At 39.2% G+C, this 13,133-nt stretch overlaps 1 protein-coding gene across 3 annotated transcripts in view; it reads right to left on the bottom strand.

The window, feature by feature from the left end:
* Window positions 1-13,133, bottom strand: part of CCDC7 (coiled-coil domain containing 7) — a 129,645-nt gene that overhangs the window by 107,432 nt on the left and 9,080 nt on the right. The gene's annotated exons all lie outside the window — the stretch shown is intronic.

Genomic DNA, 13,133 nt, shown 5'->3' with positions numbered 1-13,133 from the left:
AGGAAACATCATGTAATCAGCTGAATCAGGCATGACCCTGGGTCTATGTATAAAAATAGCAAACCAGTCTAGGAATCAAGTAAGATTTGTTTAAACATTAAAACGTAATCATTAGTTATCATCCTTCTTTACACTTAATATCTTGTGCCATTCTAGGCCTGTTGATTGATTAAAATGAGGTCTAAGGCCTTTTGTAATAAATTGACTGGGATGAAGAAGGTAGGAGTTACATTATTCCTCCAAGTTAAATGTTTGCTGCTCTCAACAAATCACCTGGAATACTTTTGGCAAAGTCCAAAAATTCTAATTCTTCCCCCACTTCCTCCAGATCAATCTCTTCTCAAGAGCCTGTTATATTTTTCCCCCTCCCATTTCTGGCTCCAAATCTCAAAGCAATAAATTCTAAACAGATAATCTTTCACCAATAAATAGACTTCTTGAATCCCTGCCTGGTCTGGCATGTCTGATTTTCTTAGTCAATCAAAAGATGTTTCCTGTGTATTGACTGCCTTTGATCCAATGACTAAAGTCCTATAAGGGCTTTGGAGGATTGTGAAAATTCTTTACTTATTAAGTTGTGATTGGAGTTCTCACCTGATCAAAGTTATCAGGACAGGTAAGTCTTTTTACATATTAAACACAAGTATGACCACCCTTACACTTACCTTGTAATTGCATTGAGTCTGTTATTTTTTTGATTCAGTTGAGGTATCAGGACCTTCTATAATCACATTGCATTGAGGGATAACCCCTCCAAGTGTTTTTGTCTTTGTTCAGTGGGCTTTGGAGCTTGGAAAACATATTTATGGATACATTATCATAATTTTTCTCTCATGATGCCCTGGAGATCCTACTTATTTTCACTTTGCCCATTGGCTCTAATACTTCTGGACAATTTTATTTTATGATGTAAAAAATTGTATCTAGGTTTTTTGTTTCATCACAATGTTCAGGGAGCCTGATTCTTAAGTTGTCTTTCTGAAAGCTATTTAAAAATCAGCTTGCTTCATCTTTTGATTTTGCTTCAATATGTTTTGTTGTATGACTGAATTCCTATCTTCCACTTCCTCCACTAATCTTTTTTAGGATGTCCTTTACTTCAATAAAGTTTTCTAAGATTCTTTTCTGTTTATTTTTCTTTTGCATTTTTTATCGAGATCAAATTTTATTTTTTCTAAGATCTTCTTTCAATCCTTTTATCAGGTCTTCCAACTACTCTTAGGGGTTTTGGGGACAATATTTGCCTTTTCTGGTATTCCATTTATTTTTTGCCAATTACTAGTCTGCTATTAAATTTTATCTTGAGATTCTCTCAGTCTGTAGCATTTCTTCAATGTATGAGGTGTTCTTTTGGTTGTTCTTTCCCTGTGTTTCCTTGCTGGCTTTCTTCCTTATATAGTCTTAGGAATCCTGTTAAGGATTGGAAGATTGCAGGTGATTCACTGCTGAGGGGATGAACTCAATGGAGATAGCTGGCAAAGGTCTGTCCCATATCCTGTTACTTCCATATTATCTCTTGATTCTTCAACAGCTGGAACTATTGGCATACTGAGCCCTCAGTTCAGAGACAATGAATTGAGGAAGGGTTATAGGGAGATAAGATGGAATCTCAATCTTCCTTTACTGTCCAAGTTGGATGCAGCCAGCAGGCAGGCAGCAGTAGCCATGCAGAGCCCCTAGTCTTCATCATGAAATGCTTGCCCTTCAGATTAGAGCCCTCAACACAGAGATCTGGAGTTGGGGCAAGAGGAAATCATGTAGTCTTCAGTCCTCAGCCCAGAGCTCTCACTCTTTATTATGGGAAGTAGGGGGGAGGAATGCAATGGATTGGTGAACAGGGAGTAACTAGCAGCCATGCAGAGCCTTCAGCCTTGGAGAGAAGGGGCTCTAATCAGGATGGCAAACAGGCAGGATGTAGAGCTAATACTGCTACCCTTGGCTGATTCTTAATTTTATCTGATAATTACTTTGTGAAGATTTCTTTAAATTCCCCTTTCAGTTGTTGATCTTTTTCCTTTTTTAGGCCCATTTCTTAATGTTTTCTGAAAAGGTAGATTTGTCCAGAACCTTTAATTACACCATTTTGATAGAAACACTGCCTTTCACTTCCTCAACTCATTTTCAGAAAAATAACTTTTCCATCAATGCCTCCCCTATCTTGTAAATTGTGCAGTTTTTTTTAAACTCAAATATAGGATTTACATTTGTTTTCATTAAATTTCATTTTATTGGGGGGCAGCTAGATGGCACAGTGTACAGAGGAACAGCCCCAGAGTCAGGAGGACCTGAGTTCAAATCCGACCTCAGACAAGTACTAGCTGTGTGATCCTGGGCAAGTCACTTAACCCCAATTGCCTAGCAAAAAGAAAAAAAAAAGTTTCATTTCATTGGATTTGGCCTATCAATCTGATCTTTTAAGGTTTTTTTTGAACTCTTCTTTGTGGTTCAAGGTGTTAACCATCACTTCCAGTCTAGCATTTTTTCCATGACTGGTAAGAATGGCATCTATATCTGCATCATAATCACTGATAAAAATGTTGATCTGAAGACAGATGTCTCAGACATTCCACCAGAGATTACCCTCCAGGTTGATATTGCCTATTAACTACAACTCAAAGAGTGCAGTCATTCAACCAATCCTTAATCCACTTAAACATATTATAATCTTAGCCTCCATCTCTATTTGTTTGCAAGGACATCATAAGAGCGTAGCTTTACATGAGAGACTTTTTTAAGATTCCTTGCTGAAATCAAGTACACTATGCTTGTATCATTCCCCCGATTTATCACTCTAGTAATGTTATCAAAATAGGAACAAACATTAGTTCGGCAAGAGCAGCTCCTGCTGAAGACATGCTAGCTACTAGTTCCCTTTGAAAATGTTTACAAAATAGTCTTTAATATTATATCCCAGAATTTTACCAGGAATCAAAGTCAAGCTCACCAGTTTGTAATTTGGAAAGACTACCATTATCCCTTTTTGGGGGTGGGGAAGAAAGAATTCAGGACCTTTGTAGGTCTCCAGCTCTGCAGGGTATCTTCCATTCTTCAAACTTTTTCAATGATAACAGATTAACAATCATATCAATAAATGCATTATGAATTAAATTGAATTAGTAGACATTATGAAGGTACCCCTGGCCAAAGTACCATAACCTGTTCTCTAATGCCACTTGTTCCAACTTGTTGAACTCATGTTCCTAGACAACTAGTGGCTCCAACCATTTTTCTTTGCGGGGGAGGGGAAGGGTAGGAAATGGAGAGATAACTGCCAAAACATTGCAGGGAACTCTGCTCAGTTGCAGATCAGGTTTGGTTGGCTGACTCTTGTTAGCAAAACCATCCAAGAAGCTCTCTAGAACTCAACTGCTTTGGAGCAACTGAGTATCAAACAGGCTTCTCTTACAATGTAACCACTTTGAACTAGATGTGTACCCTCCAAACTTTCACAACTAACTTCTCAGTAACTGTTGAAGGGCTAGATGAGTTTTAATAAAAATAATTCTGGATTTAAGAAAACAAGACGGTCACCTCAAGAATATGGTCAAGTGGGAAGTCTACAAGACAAACAAAAGGACCTAGGAATCTAGACCACCTCCATACCCTAGAATTCAGAAAAGTTCCAATATCACTCCCCTTCCAAGCCAATGCCCTAAAGTTTCACTTTCTGGTAATGAAGAATACAATACTGGTTTCCAAAACTATTGGTGACCTGTTTAATTCAAATAATAATAAAATGATTTTAATTGAAAATAAATTTTGTTGAGAATATTTTTATTTAAACTTGAAACTTTAATCAGTCAGCAAGCATTTAAGCCATGACTATGTGCCAGTCATTGTGCTTAGCACTGAGGATACAAAGAAAGGCAAAAATATCCCCTGCCCTCAAAGAGCTCACATTCTAACTGGGGTCACAATATACAAAATGACTAGCTACCTACAATGAAAAGGGAAAAAATGAGTAGATGAGGGAACTGAAGCCTTCTGTAGCAGGTTAGAATTGATCTGTCTTGAAATAAGCCAGAGAAACCAAGAGGCAGAGGAGAAGAGGCAGAGCATTACAGGCATGTGGGACAACCTGTGCAAAGGCATCAAGAGGATGCAGTGTAATGTTTGATAACTACAGGTAGTCTGGTGAATGTGAATCAATATATACATGGTAAGGAATAAAGAACAAAAAAATTGGTCAAGTTGGGAAGTTTTAAATGCCAGAAATCCCTTATATTTGATCCTTGAGGTAATAGGGAGTCATTGGAGCTCTATAGATAAGGTGTCACCACAGTCAGACCTACACTTTAGAAAAATCACCTTTGCAGCTGAGTGAAAAATGGATGAAAGTAGGGAAAGACTTGAGGCAAGGAAGCCACTTAGGCAGCTATTGCCACAGTCTAGGTGAGAGGTGATGATGGCCTAAACTAGAATTGTACCTGTCTGACTAGAGAGAAAGGATGTAAGAAATGTTATGAAGGTAGAGACATCAAAATTTGGCAACTGATTGGATAACGTGAGGTGAGAGTGAGGAATTTGAGGATATTACTAAGGTTGTAGGCTCCGGGTGATTAGAAGGACTGTGGTGCTCTTGATAATAACAGGGAGGTTTGGAAGGGAGGAGAGTTGGAAGTGAATGGTGATGAATTCTGTTTTGCACACGCTAAGTTTGAAATGTCCATGGAATATTCAGCTTGAGATTTTCAAGAGGCAGTTGGTAACTAGGCATGGTGGTATATACCTGTAGTACCTGCCTGCTACAGGGGAAGCTGAGGTTGGCAGATGGCTTGAATTCAGGATTTCGGAGCTACAGTAGAGTGTACACCCTAAGTCCCACACCAATATGGTGGAATCCCTGGCAGAGCAGAGGGCCACCATGTAAATTGGCTCAGGTGAAAAAAAAAATGGAGCAGACTGGAGCTTCCATGCTTATCAGTATGACAGGGGCCATGAGTGGCTGCTGCACTGCCAGTCTGGGCAAGACAGGGAGATGCCGAATTTTTTAAAAAAAGCAGCTGGTGATGCTTGACTGAAGTTCAGGAGAGACTAAGGATGGAAATACAGATCTAGAAATCGTCTGCATTGAGATGAACTAATGGAAACTGATATGATCACCAAGTAAATTTCAAATCTAGTATGACAGTTTTAAAATTTTTATTTTTATTTATAAGAAGTTCAGAAGTTATTTATCTTATAGTAAACATGCATGAAAACACACATCAGCAATATCAATCTAATAAAAATATAAACATTTCAAAAAGACATACCATATAAATCTATTAGTTATATATTTATTATCAAAGCTTTTTTAGCTTTGTACTTAGTTTGTATATAATCATAGCTTTCATAATACTTCCACAAGCAACATTTGCAATATTATCAATACATTATTACAAAGTCCAACCCTAAGGCATATATAACTCTTTTGTAATGTACATCTAGATAATAGCTGTCTGCTGCCCACACCCTGGAGAATCATACTATCCTCTCACTAATAGTATAAAATCTGGACAAATACAAAATTATTTCTAAGCATTTTTGGGTAGCATGAACAAATTACAAAAAAGCAACTGTTACCTTCCCTTGTTATTTTCCTGTAGCCGCACCCTTTTCCTTAGAATTTCTGGCTCAGTAAACTTTCCTTGCTCAAGTATTCCTTGAGTGCCAGGACTGATGTGCTAGCAATTGGGCAACAGACACCTGGAGCTAAGGAGGCAGAAACCAAAGTGGGAGGGGTGTAAGCATAAATTGAAAAAGCCCATCTGGATTGATATCAAGGTACCTCTGCAGCACTAAGACAAACAAAAAGATCTGAGACAAGAAGGAAGACTAGCTGTTGGGCAGAGGCTCAAGAGTGGTAGAGTCCTTTTGAGTATAGGAGCAGAAAAAGCAGAATATCAGGGGAGTTCATTTTCTATCTAACTCTCCAAAGCTTCAGGCTTTTTATTAAAACCACCAGCATTGCCATTCTCTGACTGGCATTAATGTGGTCATATAGTCATGAGCTCCAGCCACCACACCTACTTTTGACTCAACTTTTGTTGTCAAGCAATGGGTACATACAGTATCCCTTCACTCAGAACACTTTCTTGGACCTCAAGACTGTGTTTTATGAGGGAGTGGGGAGAGAGAAAGGGTGCAAGGCCTATAATAATTCCAAGGAATACACACTGTATTCTCCTAGATCTTTAGTCTGGATCTTGGATGTAATTCAGGATCCAAATAAGCATTGTAACAGACTAGCATGTGTTAAGGTAGCCCCAGAAGGCAGGCCATCAGAATGACTACCTCAGTGAGATGAAACTGTTAATTACTACCCTCTCTGTACCTCTGCTTGTACAGAGGTTGCAGAAGCACAGCTGGATCTGGCTCCCTTATTAAGACCTTTCAAAGATGGAATGATGAGTAGCTCCCTATTTGTATGGGAGTTTGGCTACCCTTAAAGAAGACAAGTTAGACTGGTCAGCCTCAAATCTCTCAGTTACTGACTGTGGAAATGAGGCAAGTAAAGGTAAAAAGTGAATATAAATATGTATTCTGGATAGATGAGTGTACAATATTAAAACACAATTCCTGAATAGGTAGCAAGGAATCCCAGTTGTTTTGATGGTAGGTTTAACAACAGATACACTTTTGAAATATGCCCCCACTGGACTGAAAATGATTTGTCATAAAATGGTAAACCTTCACCTGAAAGACTGAATAGAGTAGCTTAGCAATGAAACAAATTAGAGACCCCAATTAGGAGTGATTTCAGAAGGAAGGCCAAGAGTGAAAAAATTTCCTTTAAAAATTGGTAGCCACAGTATGAACCCTAACAAAAAGGAAGAAGTGAGCCAATTTAGTTAAGGATTCAATTACCTCAAACATAGCACTGTACCCAAAGAATAAGGGAAGGAGTAGAGTAAAATCTAATGTCACAACTCCTCGATACTAAAGCGGAGCTGACCAAAATTGCAGTAATCCTGCTGACGAGCCTGCAGGATCCCCAGCCCAAACATGTACTGAATATACAGATTTTATGTTATATGTAATCACAATCGACAGAGAGTCCAGGCAACCATGCATCAATCATTAAACAATCTTCCATGAGCCTCCACTGAAGAAACATGAGGAAGACAAAAGCATTACCCACTGAGCTTCATCAGAAAAGATGTCCAGTCCTATTCAAGATGGATCTTCCATCCATGAAATGCAGACATTATACCTACTTAAGACAGCAGACTCTTTAAGGTCTAAGAATAACTGTCTCTTGCCTGCTACTACTCAACTAAGGATAGATAAGGTTTAGAAGATACAGAATTGATAATCTATAGATAGGCCTATGAGGATAATTGATCTATCAGGTCTTAACAACAACACAGCTGCTTATACATTCTAGTGTTCATGAATGTTAAATTGAACTGACTGAAAAATAATTTCAAGGGGACCTGTCACTGAATGAATGCCCAAACAATCTAAAGGAACTATAGGCTCCTGAGATCAGTGTAGACAAGGATAAGACACTGTACCCCACTGGCATTGTTCTTCCTTGTCAAAAATGAGGCTAAATTTGTAGAAGTATCCACAAGACCAATATATGATGTAGGGCAGTATAGCCTGAGAAAGATGCATGCATATAGAATGCTTCAGGCTCTATAATCAACAGTTTCTGTGGTTTAAGATATATCAAGATAAAGGCAGAAATGAACCAGGACTTCAGTTCTTAAAAGGAATGCTTAACTTCTGATGTTCATTAGAAAGCACTGGGCTAGACTTCAATAATCAACAAGGGCAAAATCAAGGCAAAGAACCAAGGGATGAAGCACACAATAGCCCATATAGCTGAGAAACCAATGCATGGAGGTTATGCTCTCTTTGCTTACACTTACACACACACACACACACACACACACACACACACACACACACACACACAGAGCAATACAGACCTTGTGGATCCATAACATCCCTGCTAATCTATTAAGAGTCCCAAGAATTTCATTTCTGTCTTGTCAAATTGACTTTTTTTTAAATGAGGCAAATAGCTCATGCTAGAATAGGTTCTAAGGTTCAATTCACACCAATTCAGCATAAAATGGGACATTATTGAGCTAAACCACCATTTCCTGGTTCAGAAGCTCTTGAAACACTGAATTCATGAACCTCAGAAAAAAATTGGGTAGGACTGCACAACCCAAATGGCATTCAGTATTTACACAGGCCAAATCCAGTCATCTTTTATTCCTTAACCCTTCATATTCTGACTGGGTTTTACTCACTCCAGAGATAAATATGACTCAAGTATCAAAGGTAGAGAATAGTGATCCCAGATTATCACCAAAGTTCCATCAGGGAGGTAGAAAGCCATACGAAAATTCCTCCTCTACCCCAACTATGCTAAACACATCTCAACAATTTGGTCAGAGAATAAGTTCCATTGTGGGATCTGGTTAGGCTATAAACTGGATTTAGCATAAAGTTGGGCTAAGTAATGCATTCAGAAACAGTAAATGGAGACAACTCTACCCAACTCCCACATGATGGCTGGGTTGTGTTACACTAGTCAACCAAATCTCAGTACTACTGAGAAAAGGGAGGCAGGAATCATAGGTTTTACTTAGATTCAGTGCCTCATAATATTTCTCCAATAGGGTAATGCAGCCCCAACACACCAGAAGAAGGGTACGGCTGCCCTGAAAATCGTTCTATCTAAGGCAGGACACTGTTCCACCTAATCCGTGGTAGCCAACCCCAGGTCTGTTCAGTCTGCAAGAGGGAGGGAGACAGTAGCTTCCTGAGGATTCAATGACACTTCCAATATCTAGAAAGGCTCTGCTCTGTTCAAGTTGCAGGCTGAATCACACCAGAGACTGAAGATCAGTTTTATGTTCTAGATGAGCCTGAGACCCAAAATGTGAGAACATCTCCATGAACGTGATCCACTTTGCTGATACTGATGCGGTTTAAGAGGTTCAGGGACCCCTCCCCCCGCAAGGACTAAAGTACAGGACAGAGTCATCTGAAATGAACTGATAGATTCATGCATTCTTTAAGTCAAGTGGCAAAAAGTTTATTGTAACACTACGGCAGGCAGAGCTCCTTAAAGGATTTTGCAATCTAACAGGAATGATGCTAAAGCTTATATACGAAAAGTAGCGGATTATGTGCCAAGTATACTAATTAGATGATAACATACAACTTGGTCGGAGACATAATTCACTACTGGAAACCAGGAAGGGGATTTGTTAAGAAGTGTATTTTTAGTCCGTTATGTCTGTGACAAGATGGCTTCAGGAGTTGATGTCTACAACTTGACCTCTGGATCGTACATGATAACTGTGGGAATCAGTAGATGATAATTGTGTTGATACAAGATAGTACAAGGGAAATTCTACAGAGGTCAACTTGTTCTTGTAACAGGGAGAAATAGGAGAAATAGTTTGCCCCACTGGGTCCATTCCTGAGTTATAGGAGTTATAGCCAAAGATAGGGTCTTTGAGATGGGGAGAAAATTGTCAGGGATAGTGTTCTGAGGCTACGGGAAATATGGTCTCGGAATTGGGGTCCGACTACATGTATCCAAGCATCTCATCAATATCACCAAAGAGGAGGCTGCTCCCCTCTGTGAAGAGGGGGAAAATATCCTCAAGTAAATTAAAATATGAACCACAACTAAAAGAAATGTTGGATCCACAAGCAGAATGACACACAAGGCCAAGCAAAAGATTTATCTCCTAATGAGAACTAACACATCACCATTCATCATAGTTCAGAACAGCAGTCATCTGAATGCCTACACCCTGCTAAGCTATTTCATACAAGACAACAGATAAAGCAAATCTGCTTCAGTCTCAATTTCTTTACTTGATAACACCAGAGCAATTTGCTTCCCCCACACATACTCAGTAGAAGCAGCATTGTCTGATTCCTGATCTCTCAGTAATCTATGAGGTGACCCAGCATGAGTCCTGATCTCTCAGTGAACTTCAAGGTGAACCACACCAGCCATTGAGACATCAAGCAGCATCAGTACCTTCTGTGCTATACAGGGGCAAGTGGTTAGCCCAGTATTTACAGCTTCCCTACACTGACCTTGGGAGTCTGGGGGCCAAGCCACAAAGACTCACAACCAGGTCAACATTATGTCTCTGGGTTACTGGGAAGAAGCAAGATCATTTATTTGAGGCCACGGGTATTGGGAAGTATCTGATGATATATTTTCTTAATATCACAGTGGTTGTTATTTTAAGTAAATTGTTCTTGTATTATTTCATAAGATATTACATTTGTTAACAATAGCTAGTTCTGAGAAAGAAGTTGACAGTGGGTGAGGACAAAATGAAGCAATACAGAGTAACTTGAATGCAGATTCCAAGTCAAAGCTAAGGAATAATGGGAGGGCAATGCATGGGAAGACTTTAGCTCTAACACCCAGTCACAACCCTGTTAAAAGCTGCAATGGAGACCAGAAGATAACAACTTGGTGAGAATAGCTACCTATGAAGAATTCTATATCCTGTCTACTGCCAAGAAAAGTATTGCACATAAAAATTGATACCCTGTTTCATTGCTAAGAAGGCTGAAGCTGTGAGTGATGAAGGCCCTGGCAAGAAGAGACAGGCCTTGTCTGCTATGATAAGACAAAATCCTGGTTTCACTAGAGAGAACCCAGAAAGTTAGAGAACAAGTAGTTCAGCTAATTCCAAAACCAATGCAAAAAGTCTGTTTGCTCACCCTACACAAAGGAGCAAGGAGACAAGTAGGAAGAGAGAGAAAACTCTCATACCATATCCCAAACTGGAAGCACCTCTTATTAACCTTTCCACAAAGATAAATCAGAAGAGTTTGTCAAACTCCAAGGCTAAAGCAATCCTGGGAAATTCTAAATGATATCCTCACATTCAAGAAAGTCAGAAATTTTCTCCTAAGTCTTTCCTAAACTACAAAGAAAGAAATATAACCAGCACCACACACACCACAGCAGGCCTTCTCTGAGAGAAGGTGGCAGTGACCTTTATGCAGATGTTAACAGGTCAAGCACTTGGTTAACAGACAGCAATCTTGGGTCCACTGGCTCCCAAAAGACCTGGACATTGCTGAAACTGCCTCCAGGAGAAGTTCTATCCCAAGCTATGGTATGAGATACAACACCAGCACTTGAGGAACCAGTTATAAGAGGTCAGGAACTGTGGAGCAGACTGAAACTGACAAAGTTTAAAGAATACTCAACAGGAGAGTATTCAAGATGCCTCTGGGGCATCTGCCATCAAAGAACGCAGAGTAACAGAGTGGGATTTTGCAAATAGGCTTAACTCACAAGAAAGTGGCACCTTTTCCCCCGATGACCAGTATAAGCATTGCATGAACATACAGTACTAAATTCTGAGCCTGAACACTACATGATGCCCTACTTTTACTGTTACTACACCTGAGAAGCATAGAGCTCCATTTAACATGGATGAAGTGATGAAATCTACCCAAAGGAGTTTCCCCTTTGGTTGTGAAGAAAGGAATAGCACTACCATCAATGAGATCAGAGGAAGAATGCTAGACTTAAGAGAAGGCAAGTGACCTGATCCAAAACTGTATTTACTCACCACTCCAGAGTCTCCAAAAGCCCAATAATCAAGATTTTTACTCCCAAAAGTAGGACTCTGATTGTGGTGAGAAAACCTGTCACTAATATAATTGAAAACAGTAAGGACAATACTCAAGCCACTGCTAATAAATGTGACTCTAAACAAAGAGTATCTCTTTGAAAAAAAATATGTGAATGCTTTTATCTTCTTGAAGACCATCTTCATGCTCAAGTAGCACCAAACAGCCTAGATGACTAGATTAAGAAGCCCAACCACAAAAGCCTTGGCTTTCCTGAAGGAACAGGTGGAAAGATCATTGGAAATCTAAGATGTCCCCCAAATTACACTGAACACCTGGCCATCTGTTACCACATAAATTGCTTCCAATCTAGGTTTTGCAACAAACTAATGGTAAACTTCTGGTTTCAGTACTTATCCATACGTAATTATTTACTGTCAGCAACTAATAGAAACTCTTCAAGGTTCCACAAGGCCCCAAGAGTCACTGGAAGAACAGCTCACCTAAATACCCTGCTCCCTTGCTTTTCTCTCTTTGTTCCTTATCATCTGATTGCTTCATACCTCCACAGTGTGTTTAACAAAGACAGTCAATGTTGTTTTCTTTGTTTTACAGTGTTATTAAGTATCTATGTTCAGGTAATTAAATATTTCTAGTAAGCTGATAAATGAAGTGGGGAGAGTTTCTGTGCACATTACATGCAAAGACAAGCAAATGCTTATCATATTCTAATCCATATTTCGTCGTATCATCTACCTGACATTCATATAGCACTCTGAACGATAACAGTAACAGTCAACATTTATGTAATGCTTTAAAGGTTTGCAAAACATTTATTATACGTTATCTAATTTGACCCTCACAACAACCCTGTGAGGTAGGTGTTGTTATTATCCCCATTTTGCAGAAGAGAAAATTCAAGCTCAAAGGTTAAATGACTTACCCAGGTAACTCAGCTACTAAAAGCCTGAGGTAGGATTCAAACCCAGTTCTTCCTGACTCAAGGCTTAACACTTTAAACCCAATACCACATTGCCCTTGAATGAAAAGGCAACCAAGTCTTCACATTATTTATTTACTGCCTTGATGATCAAAGAGGAAGCTACTACTTTGTTTCTAATTAGTATCTGATAAAATAAAAAGTCAAAATATTAAACCATTCTAAGCATAGCTTCTAAAGAATACATAATAAAAATGGAAAGCCTGGATTTCTAGGAAGGAAAGATTTCATATGTTTCCTTTCTCTGTCAACCAAGAATGGGAACAAGTGTGTACATATTCTTCATAATAGAAAACTCAACTAACCACTACGATACTTCAGAGCTAAGCAGACAATCTTCCACTACATTTACTCCAGAGCTTGGCTTCCTTCAGACCCAATAGGCCATACTCTAGAAGTTCCTTTCTGTATACCCACAGCTGTCTCTATGAAATGTTTTTGCTATAACAATAGTCCCCTCCAGATTAAAGTATGTGCAAGTGAAGAGGATTATCAGTGACAGGGTGCACCACAGCTCTGGGCAGGGATTCATCCTGGAAGCCTACAATGCCAGGGCCAGCTATTA

Source organism: Phascolarctos cinereus, unplaced genomic scaffold, assembly GCF_003287225.1.
Source record: "Phascolarctos cinereus isolate Bilbo 61053 unplaced genomic scaffold, phaCin_HiC Scaffold_1;HRSCAF=81, whole genome shotgun sequence".
NCBI classification, from domain to species: Eukaryota; Metazoa; Chordata; class Mammalia; order Diprotodontia; family Phascolarctidae; genus Phascolarctos; species Phascolarctos cinereus.
The sequence above is the reverse complement of the archived record's forward strand: the minus strand, read 5'-3'. Positions and strand labels throughout refer to the sequence as shown.